Here is an 18,466-nt window from a genome sequence, read left to right on the forward strand (position 1 = left end):
GCAGATCTAACTCATTCTTTTTCTGCAGTGATACATAGTATAGTATATGATAATTTAATCAGTCCCCAATTTATGGGCACTTAGGTTGTTCCCATTTTTCACTGTTAAAAAAATACATCATTATGAACATCCTTGAGTACTTGTCAACAAAGTTTTGTATGACAGTAATACAATTAGAATTGCTTACCACAGAGGTTATAGAGTTTAAAATGTTGATAGGCTCAAATGGGCCCTCTAACATGTACTTATTTGTACTTCCAAGGGTTAACCAAGTATTTTTGGCTCACCTTCCCAGGTGTAGAGTTATAACAGCTGTAGATTTATCAGAAACAACTCTTTCTGATAGAATCCTCAAACACTAAACACCCCATTTCCACTATCATTCTCCACCCTGACCCCCCAAAAAATCCCAAACAAAACTACTGCTTCCCCCAAGCAGGGCATAGTATTATGGTTGTGTTTAAAAACAATTGCAGATCCTGTAAACCAGGAGTGAGATGTGCTCATATCCACTGCTACTTCTTTATCTGAAAGTGCCATTACTTTCTTCCACAGTCTGCACAGGAAGGTGGGGATTGATTTTGCCAAAGTCAGTTGTCTGGAATTTTCCGAAGGTACTGCTGGTGAGCAGTAGATGTTACTTATGGAACAGATGAACTATTGTTGTGAGTTAGACCTTTTCTAGCATCGTCATCTATCAGGCCCAGCATGGGTCTGAGGGTATGAGAGTGACATAAATGCAGCACATACTATGGTTCCCTGAACCTCCAGTCTGAACTTTCATACCTAAGGTTCTTGCCATCAATCTTCCTTCCCTCCCTTACCCTAGTTTTCCTGAATCCTTCCTGATGACAGATCAATTTTTTAAAGTACTGACTTTGTCACTTCTCTGCTAATGGTCCCTGTTGTGTCCTCGTTGCCTCCAAATATTGTTCCTTAATAATTCCAGGTCTTCATACCACTTGCCAGATGCCTACATACATTTTCATTCTTTGCACCTGGTAGTCTCTAAGGCTCTTTGCACACCACAGTGGTCCTGGAACTTATTTTATACTTCCCCTATCAAAATCCTGTCCAGCTTGTCAGGCCCATCTCAAATCCTCCTTTACTGTCCCTTTTCTGATCACTACATAGGACTTTGCATTAGAGTTCTTTTCTTGGTGCGTGTTTATGGGTCTTGGATACCTATACATAGTGCCTGAATAATTCTGCACCCCCTTAGAGAGCGGGATGAGAGGCAGGAATGCTAACTTACTAGCCTATTCACTCAGAAGGAATGAGAAGACTCCTTTGGAAGGGCTGTGATGAACGAACTTTTTGAATACAAGCACTCATACAGAAAATTTTTTAAAAAAATATGTATGGGCTGCACTTACTGATTTTTAAATAAAAACTTAAACTTCATTGAACCCTAAGGGAAAATATTTCAGCTTTATTGATAGGAAAAGTATTAATATGTTTTCATCACTAAAATGGCAATGTTTGTGTATATTTCAAAAGTAGCAATACAAAGGCAGATTTATGCTAAATTATGAGATCTGGGAGCTGGTGGCTTATGAAGCAAACATTAGAACCTGGGTCTGGAAAAGAATCTGCTTGAGACTCTGTTCTAACAAGTTTAGAAATGAGAATATTGAGGTTCTTTTCTAGCCTTTAGACAACCAGAAGCCTTGTTTTAGCTGAGCTTTTTTCTGTATTAACACAGCAGTTTCTCTAGAGTCATAGGACTCCGTTACTTGTCTTACCACATCCTTGAGTTAAAAATCATGTCTTGCACTCTTTTCATTCTCTTCTGGTAAAGGTCCAGCAATGATGTTTTTTGCATAATAGGCCATCAAGAAATTCCTGTTTATGATGATGAAGAAAGAGCTTGATAGAAAGTGACTTCATGTGTTTAATTTTATTTAAAATAACACACCTACTTAGTAGAAGTCACACTCAGGAAATATTCTTTGTAATACGCCCTCATAACTCAGGGCTCTAGCTCCCTCCACTCACTCACCCAGCTGGAACTGTTAGTAGGTGTGGCCCTACACACAGGCATGTACCTGCCTGTGCTTGGTGCAATCTGAGATGTTCTCAAAGCTATTGCTCATGCAAATATTCTAAAAATATGTTCCCACTGCCCTAAAGTGCTACATTAAATTTTCATTATTACTATTTTTTGGATTAAATAAGGACCCTGTTACTAGGGAAGAAAAATACACTGTTATAATCACCTAATGATATCTTAACTCTGAATATTTTATCTGACAGGCTATCTCCATCCATTGCTCTCAACTCTCACAGCATTCAGGATATATACCTTTTATGATTGCATTCACTGTAGTGTATTGGAATGATCTCTCTCCCTATTTCTCTAAGCCATTGTGATCTGCTTCTGACTATCTCCAGCACCTGGAGATATGTCTGGCACATAGAGGGCCCTCAAAATATTGTTGAACCAAACTCCCCACTTTTTCCTTAGGCAAGTCCTGGAGAATTCTAAAGACTGCCTAAAAAAGGGAGCCAAAAGCCAGGTGTAGTGGCGCACGCCTGTAATCCCAATGGCTCAGGAGGCTGAGGCAGGAGGATCAAGAGTTCAAAGCCAGCCCCAGCAAAAGCAAGGCACTAAGCAACTCAGTGACACCCTCTAAGTGAAATACAAAAAAGGGTTGGGCATATGGCTCAGTGGTCAAGTGTCCCTGAGTTCAATCCTGGTTACCCCCTCAAACACCCCCACCAAAAAAAAAAAAAAAAAAAACGTAAGCCAAAGGATGTACACAATCAGGTAGTAAGGAAGAGTTCCTTCAAATGTCCTGCTTGATTGGGTTCTGTTGGCAGGGAGAGGACTACTTGGCAGACTTGTTTTTGTCACACTTTGATTAACCTTGACCATGGGCTTACTATGAAGCTGGGTAAACTCTGGCTTCTGTAAGATGAAGAGAATTACCCCCATTAATTAAGAGTGTATCAGGGACAGAACCAATCCTAATCTCATATTCTAGTGTTCCCAGCCCAGAGACTGAACCTGCTTTCTGAGGATAGATTCTGCATCACATGCATTTTTTGTATTCTCAAGAGTCTAGAAAAGAGCCAGGGATATAGTTCATTTCTTAGAGTGCTTGCCTTGCATGAACAAGGCCCTGGGTACAATCCCCTATGCCACAAAAATAAAATAAAGAAGACTAGCAGAGTCTGGGAACTAAAGCGTGATTGTTAACAGTTATGTAGTGCTTACTGTGTGCCAAATACTTCTATAAGCATTTTATATATGGTAATTCATTTAACACCTACAACCACACTAAGAGGCAGATACGTTATCACTTCCATTTTGTGACTTGCCAAAGAGCACATAGTTCCAGAGCCTGGGCAATTCATCCATCCATCCATGCATTTCATTCTGTGGCACTGGGAACTGAACCTAGGGGGCGCTTTATCACTGAACTACATCCCCAACCCTTTAAAAAAAATATATTTTTAAACTATATCTCACTAATTTGCTGAGGGTGGCCTCGAATTTGCGACCCTCTGTTTCAACTTCCCCAGTCACTGGGATTGTGGGTGTGCTCCTCTACGCCTGGCTCAGAGTCCAGTGCTTTTAAATACCTCCCCAGTGCATTTAAATAGGAGTGAATGACTATATATCTCCTTGTACCATATTTTTAATTTTTTTTTTTAGTTGTTGATGGGCCTTTATTATATTTATATGTAGCACTGAGAATCAAACCCAGTGCCTCACGCATGCTAGGCAAGCGCTCTACCACTGAGCCACAACCGCAGCCTCATCCCTGCACCATATTTTTACAGCAGATTATTTACTCTTTCTTTAGCAGACTGTGAGTCAAGTCCTCTCCCACTGGACTGTCCCTAGCCAGCAGGATCATTTGTTGACACCCTCAGTCCCCATCGCAGTATTACTTGTGAAGCCACAACAAGGCTTCGGTGCATACCTGTGGCCACCAGAGGGCATCGCGAACACACGCCCTCCCCCTCCCTCTTCCTCCGCGATGGGAGAGAGGCCGAGACGGAGATGGGCGGAGCTAGCGTTGGGCGGAGCCCTCCAGACGCCCACTGGGGGCGCTATCCCGGCGGGCTGCGCGCGCGGCGGCGTTTGAATGGGTGTGAGTGGGGCCCGGCCCTGCAGTAGAGGGACGCTTTAGGCTGTCCTGCGGCAGTTTGCCAGCGCCGGCGCTGGGGTGAGGCGCTGCGTTACCATGAGGCGCCGGTAAGTGACGGCCAAGCCGGTGAGGGACCCCGCCCGCCGCTGCCTGAGTGGGCAGCGCCTCTCCAGCTGGCCTGGAGCTGCCCGGGCCCACCTGCAGGCCCCGCGGCGGCCTCGCTCGGCCGGGCCCGACGGGCTGCAGGGGCGCGGGGCGGGGCGCGGGCCGGGGTGCGGCCGCTGACTCGCTGTGGAGCACTGTGGGCCTGCTGGAGGTGGAGGAGGCTCGGGGCCGCCGGCGCTGAGACGCTCCGGGCTAGGCCCGAGGGGTCTGGTCGGGGAGAGCCTTGGACGGAACCTGCTGTCACTTATTTATCTTCGGGTGGAGTCGACATCTATACCCCGGGGAGCGGGGAGGACCGGACACGCGTGTGAGGAGAGCTGTTTGTGGACAGGTTTTCCTAGAGCCGCCTAGGCCTGGCCAAGGCATTTCCTTATTTTCTGATGTGTCTTTGGTTCCCAGACAGATGAGCTTTTGTTCCATGGAACATAACTGCATAAGAATTGCTAATTGCAACTTTAAAAACCTCCATTGTGTTTTCTGAAAAATAGTTCTGTAACAGTACCTAGACTTTACCTATTAAATGAGTTTACCTATGAAGATAATGAAGAGTTGATCCGTTTTCTTTCATAAAGTTCATTGGAAATAGGGTATCTATGCCTTTTTGTGTGTGTGTGTGCAGTTTCGGAAAAAATGGGAGATAAATTAATTCTGTGTTAATCACCAGTTTAGCACTTGTGAAAATCTGAGAAATTAGTTTACCTAATAGCTTAAACTTATGTATAAAATAAGCATCCTGGGATATGTTTGTGTGAGCGCGTGTGTATGTGTTAAACCTACTTCAGACTGAATCAGCACTTTATACATTGAGGCTTTTACTTGGCTAATAATTGGCAGCGAAATAATAAGTAATATATATTTTGCATTTTCTATGTGTTAAGCATTGTTTTAAGAACTTTGCTTTTGGTCTGTTAGTGATATTATCCCCATTTGACAATGAGGAAACTGAGGCATCCAGAAGTCAAGTAACATGTACAGGGTTATACAGAGAATGCAGCTGGAACCCAAGCAGACTGGATCCAGGCTTTTAACTGTGCTGCTATGCTGCCTCCTTTATATGTGACTCTTCATTTATGTCAACTTTGGAGACATTTGTGAGAGTGTGCCTTTGTGTACACATAAATTAATTCATATAATATTTAGTTGAGTTCTTTGCTGGTGTTGACCGTACATGTTTTGTGTGCAGACAAAACATTGATTAAATCAATTTAACTTAAATGATTTGATCAATATTCATGTGTGTATTGTTGCTTATAGTTTTAATATCTTTGTATCATTTCTCAAGTGTAGAGAACAGTCAGAAGCCTGTATATTCCTGCTGGACCCCAGGGTGCAAACCTCTAATCCCAGATACTTCAGAGGCTGAGGCAGGAGGATTGCAAGTTTGAGGCCAGCCTGGGCAATTTAGTGGGCCTGAGGTGTAGCTCAGTAGCAGAGTGCTTGCTTAGCATGCCCAAGACTGGATTTAATTCTCAACCCCATGGAGGGGAAAATAAAAAAAGAACAATCACTTCATAGGAAATCAACAGTTTGCTGGGCGTGGCAGTACACACCTGCAATCCCAGCAGCTTGGGAGACTGTGCAAGATAACTGCAAATTTGAGGCCAGCCTCAATAATTTATGAAGACCCTGTCTCAAAATATAATAGACAGACTTGAGGGGTGTGGCTCAATAGGAGAGACCATCTGGGTTCAACTTCCAGTACTTGAAAAAAAAAAATTAGTAGTTTATACTTATTTACAGCAGAACTTTTTAAATTGTATTTTTAGTTACTAAACTTTTGATTGCTTCTGTGCCCAGCACAGTGTTAGACCCAATTAATTGTATAAAAGAAATATTCCAGGCAACAAACTTGAGGGAGGTTAGTCTAGTTTGGGAGATGAGATTAACAGAAACAACAACAAAAAAAAGAACATGATACTATTCATTAGTACATTGGCTATATGCTGAACTGAACTGAGTAAAGCTCAGCAAAGAGCCAACAATTGAAGGATTTATGTAGGGCATTGAAGAGAAAAGTAGATGGGGGATTTTAGGAAGCAAAGTATTCAGAGATTTGGAATTGGGAATGAAAAATTTTTTTTTCCTTGGGAACAGTAAGTATGGTCTATTTGGAAAGTTATTGTTGAGTAAGATTGTGTGAGGCAAGACTAAGGAGTGTTGTATAAGACACACATTTGAAATATATGTATGTAAGCAAAGAGCAAGGTGTGATTTTGAAAGTTTTAAAACTTTGTCAGTGGTTCTCAGCTGGTGCATTTTTCCCCTCCAGGGGACATTTGGCACTGTCACAGTGTGGGGGAGAGAATGCTATTGGCAATCTGGCAAGATTGATAAACATCTTATAATAGGACAGTCCCTCCATGAGAAATGGTTACTCCAAATGTTGGTGCTGAGGTTGAGGAACCCCATTTTGATTGTTTGTATGGTCAGCCTCTGCTTGCATGTGCTTATAGATAAGTATGAATGATGAATTTCCAGAGCATGAGTACAAGTGATAATGTATCTTTTTATTTGAAATATAAACATTTTAAAGGAAGAAGTATTTTTTAATAACTTTATTTAATTTATTTATTTATTTTATGTGGTGCTGAGGATCGAACCCAGGGACTTGCACGTGCAAGGCGAGTGCTCTACCGCTGAGCCACAACCCCAGCCCCAGGAAGAAGTATTAAAACACAATAATTGATTAACTATAAAAAAACAATGGAGTTAAATGTCATTATGGCATCTCCAAGGTTTTATATCCAGAGATGCCATAATGACATTTAAAGCTAAAAGGAGAATAGAACCACTAAAATAAATTAGAATACTTGTGGTAATTTTTATTTTAGAAATGTAAACTGCAGGGCTGGGGATGTGGCTCAAGCGGTAGCGCGCTCGACTGGCATGCGTGCCACCCGGGTTCGATCCTCAGCACCACATACAAAGATGTTGTGTCCGCTGAAAACTAAAAAAAAAAATATATATATATATATATTAAAAAATTCTCTCTCTCTCTTTAAAAAAAAAGGAAGAAAGAAAGAAATGTAAACTGCAGTTCACAGAAACCTATAATGAGATTTTAATGAAGACCCTTGGTATCTGTCAACTTACATTTTTCCTGAACCTCCTAAATTAGTCGTCATCGTGGTTGTCTTCTTCTTTCTTCTCTCTTCCTCCTCCTCCTCCCTCCTCCTCCCTCCTCCTCCTCCTCCTCCTCCTCCTCCTCCTCCTCCTCCTCCTCCTCCTCCTCCTCCTCCTCCTCCTCTTCTTCTTCTTCTTCTTCTTCTTCTTCTCTTTCTTCTCTTTCTTCCTGTTAAAATCCTAAATAAGGTTTCAGTTCGTTGGTCATGAATCTTCACTTTGAAAGCTTAAAGGACTAATTTGATTTTTTTTAAAATGTACAAAGCACTACAGTTTTACGAATACGAAGTGAGTGTAACTTACTTCTTTTTCAAGGGAGTGGGCATTATCTTTTAAAAATGCTTGACCAGGGGTTGGGATTGTAGCTCAGTGGTAGAGCATTTGTGTAGCATATGTGAGGCACTGGGCTCTATCCTCAGCACCATGTAAAAATAAATAAAGGAAAGATAGGGTTGGGTTGTGGCTCAGTGGTAGAGCACTTGCCTTAGCATGTGTGAGGCACTGGGTTCGATTCTCAGCACCACTTGAAAAACTGAATAAATAAAATAATGGTATTGTGTCCATCAACAACTAAAAAAAAATTTAAAAAGATAACATGTCCATCTACAACTAAAAATTTTTTTACAAATGCCAATCAATATTACATTGATCTTTTATCAGTCATTATACTTGGTTGCTATTGTTTGAATGATCCCATCAACTCACTTAATTGCCATTGTAAGATTATTAAGAGGTGGGCCTAATGTGAGGTATTTAGATCATGTGTGTTGAGAGCCACAGCGAAGTCGAAGTCGGGATGGCGCCTGGCATTTTGCCAGAAGGAGTGGTTGAGAGGTGACGCCAGGGAGCCATTAAGATGATAATTAAGTTAACCTGTGTATAATTGCTGTGACTGGAGGATGCTGGATTGAAACAGGCTGTGTATTCAGTTGTATATAGACCCCTGCTGTCCAGCAATAGGGCGGCTCCTGCTGCCTCACGCAACCGCTACTTTTGAGTTCTCATGGAGTTCCCGTTGAGCCTCGTGGAGGGCTGGGAGAATGCCCGGGGAGTGCGTGTGAAGTGCTGGTGAGAGTTCGGGCAATAAAGTAGTTCCTGTTTGAACCTACAAGTGCCTCGTGGCGGCTCGGTTATTTTGTGGTCAGCCAGACTGCAGCACATGTAGACTTCACTCACATGAATGGATTAATGCCATTATTATGAGAATAGGTTAATGATTAAATTCTGGTGAATTCTGACCCCCTTTTGCTCTCTTGCTTACTTTTTTCCTCATACACTCTCTCTTAACTTTGTGTTGCCTTCCACCATATTATGATGTATCAAGAAAGCCCTCACTCCATGGGGCCCTTTGATCCTGGCTTTCCCAGCCTCCAGAACAACAACAACAACAACAAAAATTCTGTACAAATTACCCAGTCTTTGGTATTCTGTAATTGCTGCAGAAAATAGTTGAAGATATTAATAATATTTGTTAATTTGGTGCTTTCTGGAAAATAAATTTAGGAAAGTAAGTTTTTTAAAAATACCTTAAGCATAATGTGAAAAGTGTTTACTAGAAGTATATACTTTTCAAATTACATGGAGTATAATTTGACTTTTCTTTTCCAAATCAAATGCTGTGCTTACTCTTTCCTGCTTACCTCTAAGTATTTTCTCACTAACGGTGTTGTATCCATTTACTTTGGAGAAGTTTGTATTAAACTTACCATTCTTATTCTTGAGGCATGATGAGAGTAGAGTTAGGGGACTCTTCAGAACACTCTTTACCCTATTTGGCTGCTTTCCTGTGTAACCACCTTTCTTTTCTTGAGTTTTACACACTGCCTGAAATTCTTTTTGCCATGAACAAGTCACCCAGAACCTACCACCTATGTATAATCATGAAATGTTTATTCCAGCATCTTCCTTTTTCACCAACTTTAATTTAAGACTTGTGATTTGGTGTTATGGTGGGAAAGGCACTGGTACTTGAAGTCACCGCTCTAAGCCTGGCTCTTCTATTAGTAACTGCGTGTTCTTAGGCAAGTCACTTAATCTCATCTGTAAATTGAAATTATCTTCAAGGTCCTGCTGTGAGAATCTATGAAATGGTTACTTTTCAAGGGGAAACCTTTGGAGAATAGGGCAATTGTTAAGTTGTTCATGTCTTACTGTGCATTAATTATAGATGATTTCTTTTAGAGGCATTTGTACAAGTTATTTCCATATGATAGACTCAGGTAGGAATCTTAGAATGGAATTTAAATTCTTTAGCCTATAAGCATCAGGCAGGCAGGGATCTTTGTTTTGTCTACTGATGTTTTCCCAGTGCCTAGGATTATAATTAGCCCATGACATACATAAATATTTATGAAATGAGTGAAGATGTGAAGGAATGAGTTGTCAGGGAAAGACAAACTTGCTAGAGTAGCACACAAATGCTCCTAGTACCTTGAAAGGACTCAGACTACAAACCAACTGGAGTACAGTTCAGTCACTCTTGTTGGGAAAAGTATAAACGGCAGCCATACCCCAGAGAAAAAACCCCAACATGGTGCCTAAGGACCTCTTCTTCCTACCTTCTTCTTTTCTGCAGTGGCGCGAAAAGTTCCCACCCGTGTGAACTCTCCTACCGGCGCCAATTTCAAATCTCGCTGGCGGGGAACCTTAGCCCCAATGAGAACTAATTCCTGGGCTCCGGAGCTGATATCTGAAAGAACTTGCCAATAAATGGGTTGCCTGCCATTTATCTAAGCCCTACCATCTCCCCCTTAGTTCTATATAAGCACACAGCTTTTTGCAATAAAATTGGAATTCTCCCGGCGAAGTGTCTTTGCGTGGGGAATTCTTTCAACTCTTACAGTATAAAAAATGCTGCCTAGTTAGTAGTAAAGCATCCATTGTTCACTTGGTAGCCTTTCAGAACTATTAAGCAATTACTGCCTTGAATGCTCCACCTAATCACAAAGTACAACTTTGTCCATCACCAGATACTTGAGTGTGTACTTGACATTTCCTTATCCTAGCAATATCATCATCATTAATAGTTTGCCACAAATAAATCTTATATATTTGTAAACTATCGGTCTTTTATCAATGGAGGATTCATGGCACAACAGTTAAAAACTAGCCCTCTTGACTTTTCTCCAGGATAGGGGGGCCAGTGTAAACCCGGGCACCTGACCACTGAGGTACATCCCCAGTCCTTGGTATTTTTTGTGTTGAGGCAGGATTTTGTTAAATTGCTGAGGCTGACCTCAAACTTGAGATCCTCCTGCCTCAGCCTCCTTAGTCTTTGGCATTACAGGCATGCACCACTGTGCCCAGCAACTCTTGGTCATCTTGTTTCAGTCATTCTAATTCCACAAATGGAATATAAATAATCTTCAAGAACAGCTTTTCATCATAAATCCTACATTGTATTTAATTGATGTAGTTCTTAAGTCTCTTGTAATATATAGGTTCTTCTTTTTTTCTTGCAAAATTTCTATTGAGGAAACTGAGTCATATGTTCAAAGAATTTCCATTTTTAGATTTTTCTATTTGCATCCCCATGGTGGTGTTTAACAGATTCCTTTCTCTTCAGTATTTTATTTAAGATGATAACTTGTACCAGGTAATTATGTTCAGGTTAGATTTTTTTGGCAAAAATATTTATTACTAGTGTGTATTTCCCGTTGTATTATATCAAGGGGCTTATAGTGTCTGGTTATGATGCTAAGATTGATCAGTGGTTTGGTTTTCATCAACCTGCTCTGTCCATTGAAAGTTTCCTATCACCTTTGCTTTTGCTTTCCATTCAGGCCCAGATTGGACAACTGTTTCTAATATACTTTTCAAATTAGATGGGGAATAATTTGACTTTTCTTTCATATGTGTGTGTGTGTGTGTATGTGTGTATATATATATATATATATATATATATTATATATACACACATTAGTTGTAGTTTGACACAGTATCTTTATTTCACTTATTTATTTTTATGTGGTGCTGAGAATTGAACCCTGAGTCTCACATGTGCGAGGCAAGCACTCTACCACTGAGCCACAACCCCAGCCCTGAATTTTCTTTTCCAGATCAAATGCTGTGCTTACTCTTTCTTGCTCACCTCAAAATATCGAAATAGAAAAAGCTCTAGATTTTGATTTTTGAGTATACAAGAATTTTACTGTGGTTGTTTAATTGGAGAGCTTTCCTTCATTTTATTTTTATAATTTCCTGTTTGTCATCAAGACTCACATCTGGAGCTGGGGTTGTAGCTCAGTGGTAGAGCACTTGCCTTGCACACGTGAGGCACTAGGTTCAATCCTCAGCACCACATAAAAATAAATAAACAAAGTAAACAACTAAAAAAAAGAAAAAAAAGACTTAGGTCTGGTAGATGTATATTCTACTCAAATTAGATGCTCTGTTTCTGTGTTTCTACTAGTCTGTACTATCTATTCCTCATTTATAGCATTCATTATGTATCTTTTCTTGTCATTTTTTCCTCTCGAGACTGTAAGCTTCTTGAGAAATAAGACATGTAGTTATTATTCATCTCCTGAAAAATAGTACTTGCTGAATTAATACATTGAGTTGAATACATATGCTTTTTTTCTTTTAATAGCTTAAAAATGAATCTTAAAATACTAGTACTTTGTGATGATATTCATTTGCTCACTGAAGGGTGTATGTATGTGTTTACATTAATAGTTGTTGAATTGATTTTTAGGTTGTTAAGCTAGAGAAATGCAATTCCTGCCTGTGAGAAGTTTTGCAGTCTAGTTTTGCAAGAAGAGACACACCTAAATCCATTAGTAGCCAGTCATGTCTTCAATTTAGGTCCTCAGTTATTTGTTGTTTGTGAAAGAACTAAATTGTGCCATATTAACTAAATACAAAAAGAGATGGTGGGGCTGGGGTTGTGGCTCAGTGACAGAGTGCTCCCCTCGCATGTGGGAGACCCTGGGTTCGATCCTCAGCACCACATACAAACAAAGATGTTGTGTCCGCTGAAAACTAAAAAATAAATATTAAAAAAAAAAATCTCAATCTCTCTCTCTCTCTCTCTCTCTCTCTCTCTCTCTCTCTCTCTCAAAAAAGAAAAAAAAAAAAGAAATGTTTCAGAGCCAGGCAAAGTGGTGTGCACCTATAATCCCAGCGACTCAGGAGGGAAAGGCAGGAAGATCACAGATTCAAGGCCAGTCTTGGTAATTCAGTGAGATCCTGTCTCAAAAAATATAAAGAGAAAAGAGCTGGGGAGGTAGCTCAATGGTTGAGAGTTCCTGGATTCAATTTCTAGTACTATTAAAAAATAAAGAAAAGAGAAGTGCTTCAGAGAGAGAGATTTGAATTCAATAATGATAAGAGAAACTTTCATGAATAGGAAAGGCAGGAAAGGAGTATTTCAGGGAGTAAAAACATTTTGTTTCAATAAAAATGAAACATTAGGAAAGACAGGAAGTTTAATTGCAAAGTTTAGAAAATGAGATCCAAAGTTATGAAGTTCAGGTATGCTTACAATGGTTTACACTTCTCCTCCTATTTCCTTTTGTAAAAGATTTAATGTGTCAGTTTTGTAAGTTTTTGCCATCTTTTTCATTGATCTCTGTGATATACCAATATTAGCATTCTGCCAAACTTTGCCTATTGCTTTGAAATCACTTTGACACTCAAAATATTTTCTCCTCAAGTTTCAACAATTTGGTTAATTTATTTACTCCCATTTCTCTTTATCCTGGTTTCCTCCTCTATTAAAAACCAAAAGTCTTAGGGGCTGGGGTTGTGGCTCAGTGGTAGAGCATATGTGAGGCACTGTTTTGATTCTCAGCACCACATATAAATAAATGAATAAAATAAAGGTCCATCAACATCTAAAAAATACATTTTAAAAAAATCCTATTTTATTATCTGCAGATTTTTTTCGTTCTTTTTGAAGTAAGGCTGGGTAGACATAAACATTTTTGCTTTCATCAATGAAGAAAGTGAGACTCAGCTATTTCCAATGTTATATATCTATGATACGTGGGAAAGCTGGGAATTTGAACATGGGTCTGTTTGACCTAATCTTCAAGCTATACCAGCCTTTAAGGTTGAATGAATCTTAATTTTTTTTAACCATTTAGTAAGCTGTGATACCTGCTAAATAGCACAGAGCTTTCCGGAGAGTTGAGACGCAGCAGGAGCCCCCAAGGCCTTTGCAGATGAAGCTTTTAACTCCCACAGGCCTCCAAGTGAGAATACTCACTTCAAGCTATTGCATGCACAGGGCACCTAGGGCATCTCCAGCTTAGTCTGCAGGGCTGACCCAGCCCACACAGCTGAGTGGAGTGCACAAAACCAGTAGGGCTGGTCTTGGTGATTGCCATTAAAAACAAGTATATATCCCAGATGTTTTAAGGAATGTTCTGAAACCTCTAGGACTGAAGTGTGGACCGGTTTCCTCCAGGGAAAGGAATGGGAGTGGCCCAAGGGAGTCATAATTTCTCAGCTCTGTCAAACAAGTCCCTAGTGCTCTGGACCCCAATTTCTTTAAGTCAGGTTACTGAGGTATCATTTCTTTGAGTTTTGACATGCACACAGTTGTGAAATCACTACCAATCTAGATATAAAATGTGGCCCTCTATCATAGAACTTCCTCTTATCCCTTTGTAGTCAATCGTAGTCAATTTTTCCCTCCCCCCAGGCTGTATTTTTGCTATTTCCAGAATATCATACAAATAAAATTGTATAGCATGTATCCCTCCAAGTCGGGCTTCTTTCATGTAGTATGATGCAGTTGAGTTCCATTGCTGCATGTGGATCTGTAGTTCTTTTTTATTGCTGAGTAGTTGGGAATTTTTATAGAAAGAAACTGTAGAAAAATTGACCTAGGAAATTAAACATTTGAACTGTGATGGGATGTCCATGCATTCTAATTTTGCTTAAGACGAACTTGGCTTATGCCTATTATCCCAGCATAATTTTTTATTTTTTTGGTACCAGGATTGAATCCAGGGACACTTAAATTACTAAGTCACATCCCCAGCCCTTTTTAATTTTTGAGACAGGGTCCCATTAGGTTGCTTGGGGGCGGGGCTGAGGTTGTGGCTCAGCGGTAGAGCACTCTCACCTAGCACATGCAAGGTGCTGGGTTCAATCCTCAGCACCACATAAAAATAAATTTTAAAAAAGGTATTATGTTCAATTGCAAAATATATCTATAAGTCGCTTAAGTCCTCACTAAATTGCTAAGGCCAGCTTTGAACTTTGCAATCCTCTTGCCTTGGCTCCTCCTAAACCACTGGGATTACATGCCAGTGCCACCATGCCCCAATTCAGCATAATTTTTAATAGTACCTCCTTTCATTCCCAAAAGACCCCTGTTTGGATGATCAATTATATTTCCAGTCTAAACCGAGTACATAGCAAGATGTGGTTATAGTTTGCTTACTTTCCAGTTTGCCCAAATTACTTTCCAAGATACTGTAATATGCATATTTACATTTTATATAAACATTGTAGTAGTAATAACATGTAATCTCATTTTAATCTTTACAACAATATTCTCATTTTGCATTTGAGGAAACATTCAGATTAGAATAAATGACCTGCCAAAAATCATGAGCTAGAAGCTCTGTATATTCTACAGTGTATATCTTAAGGTCTTTGCAATATCTATTAATTAATTAATTTGGCCCTTAATCTCTTAAATTTGTTGGGAGGAAGTATAGTGTATTTATTATAGGTAATGGAGAATATAGGTAATGGAGCTGGGTGCAGTGTTGCACACTGTGCCTGGGTTATGGTAAACTTTTTTCTTTTTTTTTTTTTTTTTTTGTTATGTGATGCTGAAGATTGAATCCAGGGCCTTACGAACGTTAAGGCTGGCACTTTACCACTGAACTGTATCCCCAGCCTTTAATATGCAGTGAAATCCTCTCTTCCCCCCAAAATAAAACCTCCCACTCTTAAAAAAATAAGAGTACTTTATGTTTTCCCCTCTAATTAAAAATTAATAATTTTAACCTTCAGTAGTTGGTACCCAATTATGAATCCCTTTTGAAAATATTTAATCATAGGGACTTTTTAATATATTTAATTTTCAAGAAATAGTTTAACATGCAGCATATCCATAATTACTTGAACAGAGTAAAGCATCCATTAAAATGTATATAGATGCTTTAAACATACCTTGGAAAACTCTTCAGTAATGTTTTTCCACAATTAATAAAGGCAGATGTTGTGTAGGATAATGTAGGGACCAGGAGATGACTTTTTGCAGGAAAGCAAATAAAACAACAATTTGGGCTTGAATTGATGGGGCTGTAGTTCTGACAGTGGAAGAGGGAAAGTCAGAATGAATGGATCCATGAACTATTCTGAAAGAAGAATTAAGAAGACTTTGTGACTATTAGAAGGATGGAGAGGAACAAAAATAATTCCCCGATTCTAGTCTAAGATAATTTTGATGTCATTAATTTCAAATGTGGTAGCCCAGGTGGACATTGAAGAGACTAAATAGGTTTTAGACACACTGACTGGAACCTAGCAGTGGCAGGCAGAGCAGAAAGCCAAGGCCAAAGAAGTTAGGGGAAAGACTGGGTTTAGAGAAATAGCTTAAGCCATGAAATCATACTTCCTCTGTTTTAGGATAGAAAGAGGAGTTGCTGAAGAAAAAGAAACCCAGAGAATGGTAAAGCAATAAGAAGAGTCAGCAGAGCTGTATTGTTTGAACAAAATCAGGGAAGAGTCAGAGAGTGATGAAAGAGCTAACTGATGATGAATAATGAGCAGTCTTTAGAGTTGGTGTGGCTGACCTTGATGAGCATCATCACTGCTATAAAGGCTATAGCTTTCAGTGATGTTGAAGATGCAACTTTTTAAATGAGAGAGTAAAATGAAAACCAAGATTGTAAAGGATTAAATACAAATTGGAAGTAAAAAGCACTATTGTAGAAATTTGGCAGGAAAGGAAAACAGATAAAGGGTATAGGAGTTGATAGGGGAAACCTGAGCATGTTTGAAAGCAGATGGGGAGAAATCAGTTCAAAGGGAGAAACTGAAGATTTTTTAAAAAGTGGGAGCAAAGTCTAAATTGAGGTAAGAAGACAAAATTGAGAAAATTAGATGAAGCTGTCCTAATTTGGGAAAAATTAAAATAGATTGTTTTAATGAAACTTTACCTCTGTATGTTGGTATTTCCATCTTATTTTGATTACTTTTAGAGTTAAGTCGCTTTTTTAAAACAGTAATCTCATTAAAATACTTATTTCTTCAGATTATAAAAATAATAAAATAATTCATGTTCATTGTAGAAAATAGGGAAACTTGTAATGAATGAAAAATCACCTGTAGTCCCACCCACAATAAAGAACTTCAGTTAATAACCTAGATGTTAATGAGGTGTCATATGTTTTGATACATGTATACATTGTACAGTGTTGAAATCAGGTTAAACATATCTGTCCACTCAAATATTCATAATTTCTTTATAGTGAAAACATTAAAAATCCTTTCTTTTAGCCTTTTGAGAAGTACAGTGTCTTATTGTTATCTGTAGTCACCCTGCTATGAAATAGCACACCAGAACTTCTTACTCTTATTTAACTGTAACTTAGTACCTATTGGTCAACTTTTCCCCTGTTCCTTCCTGCTGCCTACTCTTTCCAGTCTCTGATTACCACCATTCTACTATCAACTCCTATGAGATCAACTCTTAGATTTCAAATATGAATGAGATCTTGCATTATTTGTCTTTCTGTAATGATCGCCATTTCTATCCCTGTCCTGACAAATTATACAATTACATCCTTTTTATGGTTATGTAATATTCCATTGTATATATGTTCATGTTTTCTTTATCTAGTCACCAACTAATGGACACATTAGTGTGTGAATAGTTATCTCTTGGTTATTGTGAATAGTACCACAATGATGAATATGGAAGTACAGATATCTTTTTGTCATTCATTTGCTTTGGATATATACCTTGTGGTGGGATTGCTGGTTCATGTGTAGTACTATTTTTGATTTTTAATTTTTTTCTTTATGGTACTGGGGATAGAACCCAGGGCCTGGTACATGCTAGGCAAGCACTCTACCAATGAACTACATCCCTAGCCCTTTTTATTTTTATATTTTTGAGGATACTGGAGATTGAACCCAGGGGCATTCTGTCACTGAGGTATATCCCTAGCCCTACTTTTTTTTCTCTTCCATTTTGAAACAGGCTCTTGCTAAGTTGCCCAGGCTGCCATTAACCTTGTGATTTTCTTGTCTCAGCCTACAAGTAGCTGGGATTACAGTATATGCCACCAAGCCTGGCCATTCTGCAGGTTGTCTCTTCCCTCTGATGATTATTTCCTTTGCAGAACGTTTTTAGTTTGATATAATCACATTTATCTATTTTTGCTTTTGTTTCCTTTGCTTTAGAGCTTTTTGAATGGATATATGTTATCTATATCTTGTTTGAAAAACCGGGATCCTACTTTGCGTTCAGTATTCTGTTTTATTTTTATTTATGTTTGTTTATATTTGCGTGCTGGGGATCAAATCTAGGGCCTACACATACTAGGCAAGCACTTCTAGCCCTATATCCTGTGTTTTAAAATACCATTATGTTTGACCCTTCCTCCACTTTTAAAAGCATTCTTTGAAAATAGTGTTTTTAATGTTCCATTGTAGGCACTGATCCCATGTGGATCAGCCTTGGTTTCTTTTAATATTTATTTTTTTGTTTTAGGTGGACACAATATCTTTATTTATTTTTATGTGGTGCTGAGGAACAAATTCAGTGCCTTGCGCATGCCAGGCCACTTGAGCCACATCCCCAGCCCCCAGCCTTGGTTTCTTAAGTCTGTTTTTATCACCTTGTTTTTTAACCTAATCCAAATTTCATTGTTAAATATTTCAGATACCATAGTAGTTAGCATGATTCTGATAGCTGAATGTAAGAGGTAGGAATCAATAACCCCAAACCCTAAATATTGTCCCAGAATATCTCATTTTTACCTTCTCTCTCCTCTCCCCTTCACTGAAATTCTTGAGGGAAAAAGTCTGTGTTTATCTTTCCCTGTCATTTTTTTGGTTGGCAGCTGCCTCTTGTTGGTCTTTAAGCCCTATAAATCTCCTCA

At 39.1% G+C, this 18,466-nt stretch overlaps 1 protein-coding gene across 2 annotated transcripts in view; it reads left to right on the plus strand.

Moving 5' to 3' along the window:
• Positions 1 to 4,073: 4,073 nt before the first annotated feature.
• Positions 4,074 to 18,466, plus strand: part of Katnbl1 (katanin regulatory subunit B1 like 1) — a 35,329-nt gene continuing 20,936 nt past the window's right edge. Inside the window, exon 1 of one of the 2 annotated variants that reach the window (XM_046461772.2) lies at positions 4,074 to 4,207. The gene's annotated coding sequence lies outside the window, so the exon portion shown is untranslated. Of the gene's footprint in view, positions 4,208 to 4,393; positions 4,573 to 18,466 lie in introns of those variants that run through there. The other variant, XM_046461773.2, reaches the window with a different exon arrangement.

Source organism: Marmota monax, unplaced genomic scaffold (assembly GCF_021218885.2).
Source record: "Marmota monax isolate L192 unplaced genomic scaffold, Marmota_monax_Labrador192_F-V1.1 WCK01_AAM20220418_F8-fsc00001, whole genome shotgun sequence".
Taxonomy (NCBI): domain Eukaryota; kingdom Metazoa; phylum Chordata; class Mammalia; order Rodentia; family Sciuridae; genus Marmota; species Marmota monax.